The following is a 16,229-nucleotide window of genomic DNA, read 5'->3' as shown; positions in this document are numbered from 1 at the left end:
ATAATTGCAATTGGTGTTCAGCATTAATGTAACCTTTAGTATTTCAACTCCAAATGATCTAGAGGGTGTTCAACATGTTGAGGTTGAGGCTAGACAAAATGATGTGGCCCCATCAGGTAAAGAGTGCAATAGTTATGTTCTCTAAATTAATGAAATACTTGTAACAATAATAAAAAATGTTTTGAATTAAACCCATTTCTTTATTATTGTAGAGGACCCCACTTCGCTTTAGTGTCCTCGTCCTCAGTATAGGACTAGGCATACATCAAGATCACGAGCAGAGGGCGGAACAACTGAAGAGGGGGGAAATGATGAAGAAAATGATGTTCCACTTAGTCTTTTCATAGCTTCAAAGAAAAAAGAAAAATGATTGTAATCTACCTTATTTGATAATGACTGATTTTTATGTGTTAATGAATGTAATTATGTGCTAATGAATGGTAATGAATGATATGTGTTAATTAATATTCATGAATGTTGCGTGTTAATTAATGTTAAACAATGTTATGTGTTAATGAGTTCGTTATGTGATATTAATGAATGAATGTTATATTTTATTAATGGTAGAAAGAATGAATGAATGAATGTTAGATGTTAACGGGGAATTTAGAGTGATGTTAGCGGGGGAGGGGCCAAATGAGATTCCACCTTCACGTGGTTGGCCCTGTTAAGTAGAGAATATTAAACTATTCTTGAAACCAAGTGAAGCTCAATAAGATAACACACTTTTCAATATTTCATTATGTTGTACAATTAATCTTATTGAATAATGTATATTGAATCTTAATTGCAGGGTCCAACACAGCCAACACGAACAATAACACCACAAGTTGTTGGGTATAATGAGCTCCCATATTGTCTTGTATGTACACTAACAATATGAGTTGCTTATATTGTTGATATCCATGGTGGGACTGCAAAAGTTATGAATATGCCTCATCCTTGTAAGTTTTTTTATTACTTGACATTTTCTTTAGCATTTTTTTACTTCATGAATGAGATGTTTTCAGATGTCTATTCCATGAATATCTCTCTCTTGTATGCTTCATGATCGATGTGTCTTCAACATGTCCACTCCATGAGAACCTCTCTCATATATGCGTGTAACTTATGTGTATTTATGTATTATTTCATGGTTTACATGTATGATTCATGTCTTGCATATATTCATATGTATGGTTTGTGCTTTACATAGCTTCTTCATGCCTTATGAGCATTACTTCATGCCTTTCAGTCTTCTCAAAATATTGCAAAATCATTCAACAAGAAAAAGAGTAGTAGAAGCTACATACCAAAATAAATTAGATCTCCCTCTTTATTTCCTCACTTTCTTCCCTATTTTCTTCCTCCCTTCTTTATCACTTCCCTTTTTCTTTATTTTTCCTTGATATAACTAACCTTTTCTGCTTAATGTTCTTCATGAATCCAAAGACTCCTTTACACTCCCCACTTTACATCCATGGCAACTACCTCCATAACTTCACTTAGTGTGAAGTAAATATTCTCTTCTGCAATGGCCTTCATATATCCTTCATATATCCTTTCAAATATTACCATCCATATATATATTGACCTCGTTATAAGACTTTGAATCTACTATGCCCAATTCTGCTTCACATTTCTCTTATGTGACAACAAAATGTGAGGATTTAAGAGAAGCTTCAAATCATAATAGCCCTTAGCATTGGTTCAGAAAGAGTCTCATATTATGCCTCGTAGATTGGATGGCTCTGATCCTCATCACCCTATTCATCTTTGTCCTCCTCACTGGATTGTTTACACTCGTGATGACAGAATTGTGAAGATTATATTTCAACAATTTTTCATTTTTTATTCTCGCTTCTGATTCAATGAGAATCGGTTAAGATATCCTTTTGGTGAAATATTTTTGTCCACCTTTGGTCAATGAAAATAAATGTATTGTCATGTATAAAAGAGAGGATGGATGGTGGGAACGTAGTCCCACAAAGAGATTTAATACAATATATATTAAGACGTATGGTCTAAAAAAGTCCACAATATATATTAAACTACCATATGAAATTGAAGAGTAGCAAGTCAATCTTTCCTATCCCTAGCCTATTGTGCCTTGTTTCACAATATGAATATAACCTTAGCATCATTGATCATACTCACCACTTTTTATTTTAAAATTTAAAATCAACATCCGCCTCATTTCTAATGTTGGTAAGGTTCACTATTTTTAAAAGAGTATTAGATAAAAGAACAAAATTGACAGAGGAAAAGAATAACAAAATTATATTTTAGATGTTAAATGTTTTTTTAATATATATTTTCTATATGATCATTAATATTTTGAGAGTAGTTAAGGATAAGGAGATCATTCTTCTATTTGAAAGTCTATCGTCGTCCTTATGTTATATTGTACTTTTGTTCTAGGAAAGATTTTTATCTTTTGCAATTAGTGTGGGTTTTTTAAGGTGACTCTTTATATGTCCTAAAATTGTATGAGCCTAATAGCTTCTACTCTTGTTGATAGTTTGGTGGCTCTGAACAATGGCTCCTTCGAAGAAGCATGATCCTTGTAATTTTGGCCTTCCTTGTAATTTTGGCCTTCCATGATGTGAAAAGAGGTTATGTTATGAATAATGGTCCAGATGATTTAGTTATTTCTTATTATGTTGAGTATGAGTAAATTTGGGCTTCCTTGGCTATGGTCACTATTTTCTACTAACTATTGTGATTTAGTGTGATTTGAGCATGGAATTAAACTAATCAAGAGGGTGGAAACAATCTTCAAGTGTTAGGGGGTATGCGGCCCTGACCAAGGAATGAAAGTATCAGGAAATTACAAGTGATTCATGTGTAGATCAATGTATCATTCACCTATTAATTCCTAGCAACATTCTCAAATAAACAAGCAAAGAGGTATGTTGAGTGCATATATAGATTTTATGTTGCCATGATATAAGTAAGATATCAAACATGTAACTTAGATTGATTTGCAATTTTATTCATAAATATTAGATCTTCCTTGTGGATTTTTGAATGCATAATGTCTTGTTGATTTCAATATCTTTATTGTGAGTACTCTTTTCAGCATGAAACTCCACTCTTTGAGGTCTCTTACTAAATGCAAGTCAATTATCCTATCAATGATGATACGTTTTGCATGCATTTTATGGGGAAATGTTATTAATAGCTATGGTTGGGTTGTTCATTGTTTTTTGAAAATATATACAAGTAGATTGGGACATTAGAGTTATAAACATTGTAAATTATATTTGAGATCATTGTCCTAATTGTAACAGTCAATCACCATTGGCCCAAGGCCACATGAACAATGTTGTGACACCAAGGTTTGTGCATACTGGTGTAAGGGATACTCTTAGGACATTTCATTACTATTACATATCCACACCTGAGGTTTCCAAACACAACTTGTTTGAGTAGGCAGTATCATTGGTAAAATTGTGATTGTCACAATTGGTACCCTTAGGACAGTCATTAATATTTGGTCTATGGCACTTTTTTATGGCTTCTAAATGCTTCTATGGGGTGTTCAAGGGTCCCACACATCTCTTCCAATATTCCATCCAAGGCACTTCAATCTCACCTATCTTATATTCCACTTTCTCTATGCTGCTATCCCAGAGGTCCGATACATGATGAATATCAGACCAATCAATCGCGTGTCTCAGAGGTTTTGGAGACCTGCAAGAAAGAGAAATGAAAATACATATTTACAAGAGCCCTTCCAACTAGTGGTGTGAGTTTTTAATGGTGAAAAGGCCAAAAATACATTTTTTCCCACTCATTGGAAACCCTAGTGAGGGTTTTGATAGTTTTTGGAAAAATAGTGATATCTTTTTCAAATTTCAATGGATCTCAATGCTAAAAAATATGAAATGAATTTAATTCACTTCTCTACCATATCCAATCAACTTCTAATGAAAATATGATGAATTTCACAATTAAAAATAATGAGAATCAGATTGAAACGTTTTTGTATGAACAAAAATCTCCAGCTTCATTTAGTAAAACTTTCAAAATTCAACAAGAAAAAATTTGGTGGTGTGACCAAGGCCTATTTATTCCCATCCAAGTGGGTTACAATCTCAAACCGCCAAAAACCAACCTCCCAACCAAATTTTAAAAAGTTGTCATGACAATAATGACAACTTTTTACAATTTTTACAATTTTTGCCCAATGGACCTCAAACTTTCCCAATTAGGTCCAAATACATCATAATGGCCTCAAATGGCCTTATTTATATGAAATAACACAAAAAAAAATCTCAAATTTTGACTGTTTTGGCCAAACCTAGGTCCCTAGGGTGCTCCTGCACCATCAAACCATGTGAATTAGCAAAAACAAATGTGTTTTGGAAGTTTTAATGAGAGAAGCTATAAATATTTATACCTCTCAATAAAGAAAAAAATACCATAAATCTCATTATTGATAAGAAAGTGTTCAATGATTCATAGAGTTCCCCCAAACCCTTTAACAAATAAATTTAACAATCTCCCCATTGGCCTATCCTCAAGTGACAAACATAATAGACAAGTTGAGAAACCATTCTATATTGTGAAATCAAAATGAATACCTTTTTCATTGGAGATATGTGAAATTGGGCTTGTAAAATGTTTTGCAAAACCATCTCATGTTTTCACCTTTATTTATTTTGTGAATTGGAGCTTGGTCTAGGAGGTTAGACAAGTTGTTTGTAGGTTGTAGCAGTAATAAAGTGCTCGAGGAATTTAGAGAGAAGTATTCTTGTAACCCATTTTAAGGAATAACAAAAGCATTGTTCTCTTTGGTGTGGTTTTTTTCTCACAAGGGTTTCACCATGCCAATCACATTTTCTTGAAATATTCTAAAGCCTTTTTAACAAACCCATCCTATGCTTATCTTGCAATCATAACGTTTCATGAGGTGACAACAGCTATGAGTTTTAGGGGTGGGTACGTTGAGAGTGTCGTCTAGTGTTGGTGTAGAATTTAGGTCCATATTCAAATATTTCAAACAAAAGAGGACTTTGGAGCCGTCAGGTCCATGTTCAAAGATTCCAAGTTTGAGATCCTTAATAATTCTCATTCTTCTCGAGGTTCCTAAGTAGCAGATTCGTAATGTCATATGTTGATTTATTATGATGGTTTTAGGACCATTTCTTCCTACTAGATGATTGAAATGATGTAAAATTTAGGTATATTATATTGATCTTGTTTTGATTATCAACATTATTATATGATGCCATGATGCAAATTGAGTGGGCTATTCAATAGGGGGTAACTAGTATTGGTTAATGATCATGTTTTATAGATATGAGCATAATCATGTACTTTATATCACTTGAAATTGTATGATTTAAAAGTCATTCTTATCATGAGAGTTGTAAGAATCAAAATTGTGTTTATAACTCTTGGGAGATCACATAAGTGTGGTAGAGATAATCCATTGATGAAGCATATAGACTGGTTTTACTTTTATCACTATTTTACAATCAACATTGGTTTATGGGTTATAGATGGACCTTTTGTTTTAGCTAGGTCATCATCTATGTTTCACCTAAGTGGGTGGCAGCCGATGATAAAATTATCTAGGGTAAAGGGACCCTATAAAGGGTTACATACCCACTCCTTTATATACCATCATGTTAGATGGGTTTTAAATAGTCTCAATAGCTACAAAGTCTCTATGCCTTCACATAGGAAAGGCCATCTGTGATGAGCTCCCCAAGACACTAGGTCTAACCCTTAGGTTTTGTAATTCTAAGTTTGGTTTAGTTTTGCCACTCCTTCAAAATCTTATGTATTCTCTATTTATCTATGCCCTCTTGATTCAATTGTGCTAGCTTTTTGAAATGAATTTCTCTATCCTTTCTATCGAATCGCTTTATCAATGTCTCGTTGAAATCTTCTAAGGTAGTGATTGAATCTTTCCCTTGGGCCATCATGCCATGATACTGCCATTTGTGAGTCATCCCCTCAAGATGCAAGTTGGCAAACTTGATGGCCTCTTCTTCAAACTTAGGATTCAAAAGGAACATGCGTCCAATTTTTGCAACCAACCTCTTGTTGAAGAGCTATCGGACACAGTAAAGGTGGGAATGGTGATCTTTCCAAAGTAGTGTTGATTATCCTTTTTGGTTTGCTCATCACATTTTCTCCTCCTATGCCCATTCCTTGTCTTCATCTCATACTATTTTGTAAAGGAAGTGTCTCTTCATATGCCAACACTTAGGGCATTGTATTTATCATGAAGTATTGTCATTTCATCTCCCTGATTGGGTTGCTCTTCTTCCATTGGTGTTGTCCCTTGCTTTTCTAGAAAATTGGCTTTAAAGGCTCTTGTACTTGGGTTAGCTAATTCCCTATCAGCACCAAAGTTGATCCCTTTGATCCCATTTTTAATAGGTTTACCAGTACTCAGTGGTTCATACAATCGTCTTAGGAATTGGACCATTGCAACCATGGTGCGTCTCATATTATCTTGAAACCAATGCCCCTCATATTAGCTTGAAACCTATGCCCCCTATTGGTAGTTGATGGGGATAGAATACCATTCATTGTACATATCAATGAGGTGTGATTTACATCTAGATAAGGAGAACCAATCATAGTACGAAATAATCAATTTTTTTTAATATAAATAGCCGTTGAAATTCCGACGGCAACTAAACTTTGCACCGACGGCCAAACTGTCGAACCAACAACATTCTTATTGGTGCAAAGTTTTTGGTAGCCGTCGAAATTCCAACGCCAACTAAAGAAACATCCGACAAGGATGTTGTATGTCCGACGGCACTTCCTTGTCAGACGGTCGTCGATACATATTAGTGGGGGAGCGTCGGAATTTTGATGTCCATCCGATGACATTTTTAGTCGGAGGAGCGATCATGGCCGTCGTCAAAAGAGTTCATGATGTCATCAGAATTTTGATGTTCAATGGCATCGTCGGGAAGTCCGACGACGAGTTTTTGACGGCTTCATTTTTTGGCAGTTTGACGAAAAGTAGTCAAAATTTCGATGATAGGCCATCAGAAATTAGCCCCGAATGTACTAGTATAGTTGAATAACTCATTTTAATTATTCAATTTTCTAATTATATCTTCAAATTAAATAGATATCTTTATTTATTTAATTTTCCTAATTATCTTCTTGAATGAGGATAATATCTTCTTTCTCAATTTTTTAATTGAAAATATCTTCCCAATTTTGAAATTGCAACTGTCTCATGGATTATCTTTGATTTTTGAAAATCCTAGATATCTCATTAATTTCAATTTATAATTTGAAAATGAGGTATGCATCCCAAAAATCTACTTTTATGCAATGTCATTGCTTTTTCCTCTTTCTCCTTCATGCTTCCTTGAATGGTAGCTCTATCATGCGCTCGATCTCGTCTGTTCGTCTAACCAAAAATCTTTTTGATCTTGTATGTTTGTCGAGTCTCCAATTTCTCTATAAATTCAGGACTCCCCTTTGATCATTTCATCTAATTTTTAAGTAAACTTATTATGTCAGTCTTCTAATCGAACTTTTATGCATTCTTATTTTGTTGCACTTTTGAACAATTATTTAGTTTTAGTGTTATTATCTTGTCAATTTGTCCAGATAATCTAGTTTAGGTAATGTCGTCATTAATCACACATTCTGAGTAAGATTTTCATATCAAACCCCTTTGCTTTCGTTGTTTCATGCACCTAGCTTCTTGTGAATGACATGTTAACATTAGAACCAAAAGGAAGAACAATGAGGTTTAATTGAAGGAGCACGACAAATGGTTTGTATTTTTTTATATTGTGTTATGTTTTAGTTACTTTATTGGTAAGATTAGGAAAGGTAGCTTGCAATTTGATTTTTTGTGATTATCTTAGATAGATTGCATGCATTGTTTCATTTTTCCAATCTAACTCGTCTACATCTAGTGAACCCGACGTGAAGAACGCAAATTTGACATCTTTTGTGAAGTTTTTTTAATCAATTACAGGTACGTGGAAGCTGAAAATATTGATTCTCGTGCCTGACACTAGTTCTGCGTGGTTGGCACCAAGTCCTGCATAGCTGGTTCAATCTCCTATGCAGTTGGTTCAATCTTATATGCAGTTGGTGAAGATTAGTGCTCATTTGGTCAAATCTAGTGCACAGTTGGTCAGATAGATTGAAATTTCACTTCAACTTGTTTCATGTGCAGGCTATAACTAATAAGCTTGATATATGCAAGGTTTTGATATTTTGGATAGGCCGATTTACAAATTTTGAAAGAGTAGAAGCACAAATTTACAATATTTCATGCAAACAATCTTCATCCAGGACCTTAATTAGATTTGGATTAACATTTTTTTTTTATGCAATCAATCTTCATCTAGGACCTTAATTAGATTTGGATGAACTCTTTTACTTCATGCAAACAATCTTCATCTAGGACCTTAATTATATTTGGATTAATTCTTTCATTTCATGAAATCAACCTTCATCTAGGATCTTAATTAAGTATTGGATTAACCCTACAACTTTCACCTAGTTTTAATTGGGCTTGGATTGACCTTTGATTTCACGCAACAACTTGCACCTCATTTTAATTAGGCTTGGGTTCATTGATTCTCTTTGCTTATTATTGTGATATTGTATAGATTAGAGGATCCAAATAGTATCATGAGTTAAGATGGGTCTCCCTCTGATAGGCCTTGTTCCCTTGCTTCAACCCGACCTTGCCTACGATAACCATCAAGAAGATATCCTCACAGGTTTAGGTGATCAAGCTTGGGAAATCCATACTAGCTATGCTAAGTACATGAAAATGACCTTTGTCCTAGAAGAGGAATAAAATAAATCTAAACACCTTGAGAAAGCCTTGAAAGAAGAACTTAAAAAGGAGAGAGAACAAAGAGAATTGCAAGAAGAAGTAGTCCAAGCTCCTCCTTCTCTTGAAGCTCGATAGGTTTTTTTATCTAGTAACCCTAGGTTCCCTGCATTCTTAGCTTAGAGGATATTTAGTGTTTTAGATGCTAGATCTTTTTATCCCATATATTTGGAAAATGAACAAAAAAAATGTCTCGTAGAGTTAAATTCAAAATTTCAGGAGCCCATAGGAGGAGAGAAGTTAGAAGAGTGACTAGGAACTTTTGAAGAATCTAGTTAGTTGAAACCTTGTTCACCCATCTTGACATATCCATTGCTATTATCTTGTATGAAACTCGTATCTTTGGCTACACTCAGAACTATCGCATGCATCCCATCCTATCAACTCAAAATCTTTGAGCAATACAATGAATTAATATGGTTCTCCTTATTGAAGAAGAGGAAATAGAAACACCTGCACTTGTACTGCAACCCCATTTAGGATTTCATGATAAGAAACTAGATATAATTTTAAAATTGCATGTTTTATCTTGGAGAACACATTTTGGTTGGGCTACATTTCGACAAACCACTACCACTTTAAAATAAGAAACAGAGAAAGTACAACGCTTGGAAGCAACCTTAGAAAGAGAACGTGAGGAAGAACAAAGGAGATTGATCAACAATGCGAACAACATCAAAATAAGACCAATCCTGCACATTGAAGACAAAATTAAATCTTCTTTAACCCTCTCCTTGTCAATTTGTGATTAAATTAGAATTCTATTGGTCAAAAGGTGAAAAATTAAAGATTTGTCACTTTTCTATGCAGTTGGTTCAATCTCCTGCGTAGTTGGTTCAATCTCCTGCACAGTTGGTCAAGATTAGTGCGCAGTTGGTGAATATTAGTGTGCATTTGGTTCAATTTGTTGTGTAGTTGGTCATTTCTTGGGCAGTTGGCAGATATACTAGATTTCAATCAGTTAGATTAAATTTCATTTCACATTCCAAGGTTACCAATCAGTTTCTTGCAACGTTGTGGCATCTGTGGGACGAAGATTGAAACTCATAACTACTAATTTTTTTGATGTAGAATTATTATCGAATAATGAATGTCAAACAAACTTTTTAGTAGCATAAATCACCACTGCTATCTTTTCAATTTGGTTTAAAATGGACATGGGACTACCTTCTTATTAGAGTATCTCACATACTGCTATATTTAAAGGGAATGAACATCTCTCTTTTGTGATTGGCATGCTTGTGCATGTGTGAGTGGACTTACTACTAACACATATTATCCTCTCCCCTAGCTTTCGTGGTCCTGGCTGCAAGAGAAAGTGTTAGCGATGCTAGGTTTTTTATTTTTAGGTAGAGAACCTATCTCCCCGAGAAGCCCATAAGGCCAGTGAGGGAAGAACGACCCAAGTGGTTATGGGCTAAAGCCAAGTCACCTCTTAGCTTCTATATAATACATGTTGGATGAAAGTCTTCACAACAAGTGCTAATTGCCTACCTACACCGACTTCCCCAGTACCTATGTTCTACAGGAAGAAACCCTCCCAAGGGAGAGAGTGTATATGGATGCTCGAAAGAGAGTCCCGTACCAAGAACCAACTGTTTTAGATTGCCAAAAACCTTCTACTTGTTGACTTGGTCATTGTGATATGTGCATGTCAAAGAAACCTCTCATGTACCCTTCAACTTGAGATAGTAAATTTCTTTGGATCTTTGGGTCCTTAGAAATTTGAAGCTTGGTATGCCCGAGAAGTGTATGTCGTTGAGTGGAGACAGTGCTACCAAACTTCTATCTATCCAACTAAATGTGGTATTCTGGGCAAGGGGATTCAACAAGTATTGTCTTTGTCTAACCTTAGGATTGTGCTTGAAGGTGTTCTCTTTATATTTAAAATTAAGAAACCATCCTATATTTTGTGTTTGTCAATCACTTGAAAAGAAAGAGAAAACTTTTCAACAAACACTTGTCAAAGGATTATGTGTTGGCATTTTGATGATGTTTAGTTGTGATTGTCATTGATGGACACACACTTATTTTGTTGTATGAGGTATTCTCAACCTGTAGTATGTGATGTATTATTCAAACTGGTATTATATGCCATTGTATGTATAGTCTTTGTTTGTAGAAGACTATCGGTGTCTTGCAAAAGAATCTTACCGGTCATAGCATGACCGAAGATCTCAAGCGGTATGAAGACCTCAATTGGAACGAGAACCCCTAGCGGCGGTTAATCTTTTTTTATCAGAACACTATGTTCCAGTTTACCAGTCTTTGTTTGTTAATCGGTAATTGGTATACTATGTTAAACCGGTAAAACTGTAAAATGTGATGAGTTATCATCCACCGACACTTTGACGGTGTTTTTGTGTCATATTACCAAATGTGTCTAGATGATTTGAACCTAGGAAATTGTAATCCAATCTCATTGGACCGACATGAAATCAACTTCCTATTTAAGGACATCATGTCTAGGGTTTTAGTATGTGTGTGTGTATATTGAAGAGAGAAGTTGTTATAGAAGTATCGTGCGATAGAGATTGAACATGCAAAGGATAGAAGACTGAAGTAAGGCTGCAATACATTAACAAAAGAGCAGTCAAGGATCTAATCAAGCATTCTATGCTACTTTCTAGATCATTCACTTATTGATTACTAATCTCTTCGACAAGTTTGAAACCCTTAACCGGGTAGGCCCAGTCAAGCCTATTGTAAATCCTCTAACAAGGTGGTTCACAGTTGTGGATCTGAAATCCTTTAACAGGGTAGTCTTTAACAAGACTTATCTCCTAACAGAGATCTGGGTTCCTAACAGGATCTGTTCTGGTGAAGAACATTGTAAGGCCTTAACCGGTCTGGTTACTATTCTGCAGATAGTTGACTTGTGAGTTTTAATCACTGTGGTTTTTCCCATTTGGGTTTCCATGTCAAAATATCTTGTGTTATGGTGATTGTGATTTTGTGGGTGAATGTTTTATTTGCTATTTGGCTTATCTGTGTTTTAACCAGTTTGTTGTTTAAACTATTATACCAGTTTGCAGTAAAATTGCTTAAGTTTTTGGGCATACCAATTCACCCCCGCCCCCCTTCTTAGTATTCATCAATTGGTATCAGAGCCAACCTTTCTCTAATTCTAACCACTTGAAAGGAGATATGGGGGAATACAGCATGAGGAAACTCACTCACCGATTGGCTGAATATAAGAGAGCCTATGATGAACTTAAGATCAAATATAAAGCCTCTTTAGCCAAAAGAAGAGAGCTTGCTGAGAAAATGATGGAAATTACTGAGAATAGCTCTTTTGATGAAGCAGACATGGATGCCCTTGTCCAAGAAGTGGAGAAATTGAATGAGTCCAAAACTAACCTAAGGAGGGAGTTGGAAGGACTAACTATTAGGATGAGTCAAGAGCTAGAAAACAAAAGAAAATTTGAAGATCTAGTGAAGGACAAGGAGCACAAGATCTCTAAGATGAAACAAGAGATTGGTAACATCACCGCTTATCTGCAAGAGGATAAGGAAGAAAAAGAAGAAATACAAGTATAACGGAATGCAGCCATTTCTCATAATGAAACCTTGATGAAGACCAATGATGCTCTTTCCAAGGAACTTGCTGAGACAAAGGAGATACTTGCAAAGTTCAACCAGAGTGTTGTGAAGTTGGACCAAAAGCTAGAATCAATGAAGCCATCAAAGTATACCTCTAGACTTGGTTTCTCTACATATGAGGAAGGTGAAACCTCTGGAACCAAGACTAATGCACCAAAGGAACAATCGATGGCTAAGATCAACTGAAGCAAAGGTAAGCCAAAGTTCAAACCTGTATGCTTTAACTGCCACAAGGAAGGACATACTGCCAATGTGTGTAGGAGAAAGGCTTATAATAATTTCCCTTACATGTAAAACAATGTGTATAACCACAAGGCTAGAACTGGTAGATTTAATGGTCATTGTTATAGATGCAACAAGTTTGGGCATAGATCTTTTGAGTGCAGATCAGTTATGAACAACCCTAGAATTTATGCACCGAGATCTAAAGGAGTTGTCCCGGAACCTCCTATGAACCGGAACCCAAACTGGTACACAACCTATGACCACTGGTCAAATGGTTATGGAGCAGCAAACAGTTGGAGAGCAACCTGTTTGATTTGTCGTGGTAGCGGTCACATTGCTGCAACATGCAGGAGGAAGAATGGAAATGTGAACACCAGACCATGGAGAGCACCTGGTATAGTATGTTATCATTGTCACAAACCAGGACATATTGCCAGAACATGCAGACTGAAAAGGAATCCATCGAGAGACATACCGGTTGACCCAGAAGGAAAGGTCGATGTTGAAACCACTTAGGCTAATATGAACAAAACTTGGAAGAAGTCTGAAGAGATGCCACAAGATGTACCTGTTTTTGCACCCAGTGTGGAGACCTCTGAACCGACAAATTAAGCTTTGAAAATCTTAAGGGGGAACATAATGATAATAATGTTTCGGACCCTCGGTATATATTGGTAAAGTGTCTTTATCGGTATCGGTTACCTGTCAACCGACAGAAGAAATAAAGTGGTAAAATTAGGGTTTGTACCCTATCGGTGATGCATTTATTATGGTAGGTAGGAGCATGTTTAAAAGTGACTCTTGTCATCATTTTTACTTACCTATTTTTCGAAGAATAATTTTCCTAGCTTGAGCAACGCAACAAGAGCAATTATTTTTGCATTCAAAAGAATCCAGAAAGAAATCTCGCACAAGATTTTGCAGTCATTTCAAGATATCAGTGTGGAAGTCAGATCGGTAAAGTAATCTCTTGGAGAAGTGTGTTGTGCTCGACATCGACAAACCCTAGTTTAGAGTGAAAAGGTATTTTTTGTCGATTCACTCTTATCATTCAAAATTATTTAGACATGGATTATGCATCCAAAGCCTCTCCTAGTTCTACCGAACCTGAAGAGTCGTCTGAGTTTCTTAGGAAGAAGGTGAAATATAATGCCCTATCCCAAATTCCCATCGAATTCATTGTCGAAGGGGATATTTCTGGTTATATTGATTGCAAACTAGAAGACCTAGGGTCTCTAGTGATTCACTCCCAGTTAAGTTTGTTCTATGGGAAAGACAAGAAGATTAAACCAGAATATAGTGTTATTGAGAAGAAGAAATTTCACAATCAAGTGTATTTTCTCGAAGAATTCACAGACGATCAAATAAGAATCATTCTCAGTAGGGTTCATGGTGACAAAATGTATCTTGAATGAACTCATGATATCACATCGAAGGAAATCCATGTCGTGACCGGTTTTCTGCAATGTTGGAGAAGTCCCTGTTCTTCGCAAGATCACCTAATCCAAAGTGACAGAGCTCACTAGTTCTATGAGCAACATGCGGGCAATGAGTGTTAACACCATAAGAGATGACTTGGTGAAGTATGTGTGCATGATGATTGGTTACAGAGTATTTTTATGCTAGTAGGATGAACTATGTTCCTACACCTGCGGTGCATACTTCTTATCGGATGATCAAGGATGATGTTGAGTATGACTTGTGTACCTGTATGCAAAAACAACTCATGGATAATTTGAAATCTATCAAAGAGGATAATTCTCTAAAATTCAAATTCGGTCAACTACTGGTTGGGTTTTTTTCTACTTTCAAGGGTATTTTTTGGGAGTTGGTGATGTTCAATGGTCAAGTGACCTACTGGTTTCAAGGCAAATCAAGGAGAGTCTGCAAGTAGTAGGATCTACTTATCCACATACTCTAAATAGGTATTTTGATGAGTTTAAATTGAAGATGAAGCAGAGAGTGAGGATATCAGGTGAACTGGTCAAGAAGTATGAAGATGGCATTTGTTTCATGATCAAAGTGGATCATTGTATAATGGAAGCGGTTGAGCCCAGAGAAGAGGAAGTTGAGCGTACGGGCTATGAAGTGGTGAACGATATGATCATTGGGTATGCCTTTACCCTACTTGCTTCACCGCTTGATCCAAAGGAGAAAAGGACTAGTACCTACTCTGAGAGGATTAATCCTACATTTATACCAAATCAGAAGAAGGGGAAAGTTGTGCCATCGACACCGGTTACATCTACTATGAGTCCTAAAGTGACCAGAAGGTCACCAGCCAAAAAGAAATCGGAGGCTATTTCACCAAAGGAATTTGAAAGGAGGAGGAAAACCAAGAATGGAGCACAGGATTCAAGAGACATTGAATTGGAAGAATAAATAAAGAAGATGAGGAAACCGGTTAAGAAGACCAAGCTTACCGGTAATGTATCTGCAACTTCTGCACCAGTAAATATAGATATTTCTTCTTACAAGCCTATGACACATTGTCAAGGGACCATAAATAATATTAGAAGGAAAGTTCTTGATGATTTAAAACAATATTTTGATGATTTCAATGATAGTTAAAAGGAGGATGTTGAACAAGAACTTATCAAATATTTATGTGATAATGATCGGTCACCTACCGATATTAAATCAGTTGCTTCCAAATCTTTGTATGATTCTTTGGACAATAAATGGCACATTGCCATTGAAAAGGAACAAGAAATTAAGGAGAAAATTTTTGCTCGATATTTTCCAGATGCCTCAAATTCAGAATTGTTTGAGATTATTGATAAGTTCAAAGGAATATTTTTCATGAGAAGAAGAAGACTTCAGCTACTAGGAGCAAAAATTCATGTAGTGGAAAAAGACACTCATCTGCGAGCTCAAGAAGTTGTCCAGGTGAAAAAGGTCTTTGATGCTAATAGACAAGCTGAGGAAATTGCTCCTATTGATGTAGATTCATTAGATGTTGCACCGGTGGATACTGCACTTAACATTCAAGTGGAGAAATAAAAGAAGGAAGAAGAAGAAAAGAGGAAAGCAGAGAAAGAAAAGAAAGAAGAAGAAGAAAAGAGGAAAGCGGAGAAAGAAAAGAAGGAAGAAGAAGAAAAGCAGAAAGTGGAGAAAGAAAAGAAGGATAAGGAGGAAGAAGAGAAGAAGAGAGCACAGAAGAAAGAAGAAGAGAAGAAGAGAGCATAGAAGAAGAGAAGAAGAAGGAAGAAGAGAAGAAGAAGAAGGAAGAAGAGAAGAAGGAAGAAGAGAGGAAGAAAGAAGAAGAGAAGAAGAGAGTGGAGAAGGAGAAAGAGGAGAAAGAGAAGGCTGACAAGGAAGCCCAAGAAAAAGAAGAGAAGGAGAAGAAAAGACAAGAGGAGATCAAGGCAAAGGAAGGAGGATAGACTCCTAAGGCAACCAGAGATCAAGCTAAGCAGGTTGATCCCACTGGTCACACCGATTTGACTCTTGCCTGTCTTACCCAATTGGTAGATGAACATGAGCTACTAAGGAGCATTCAACTGGATCAAGATAGACTGGAAGAACTGAGGAAAAAGAAAGAACATGATGGCATTCAATTTGTTGTTGACAC

This window comes from Cryptomeria japonica, chromosome 10 (genome assembly GCF_030272615.1).
Source record: "Cryptomeria japonica chromosome 10, Sugi_1.0, whole genome shotgun sequence".
Lineage (NCBI taxonomy): Eukaryota > Viridiplantae > Streptophyta > Pinopsida > Cupressales > Cupressaceae > Cryptomeria > Cryptomeria japonica.
The sequence above is the reverse complement of the archived record's forward strand: the minus strand, read 5'-3'. Positions refer to the sequence as shown.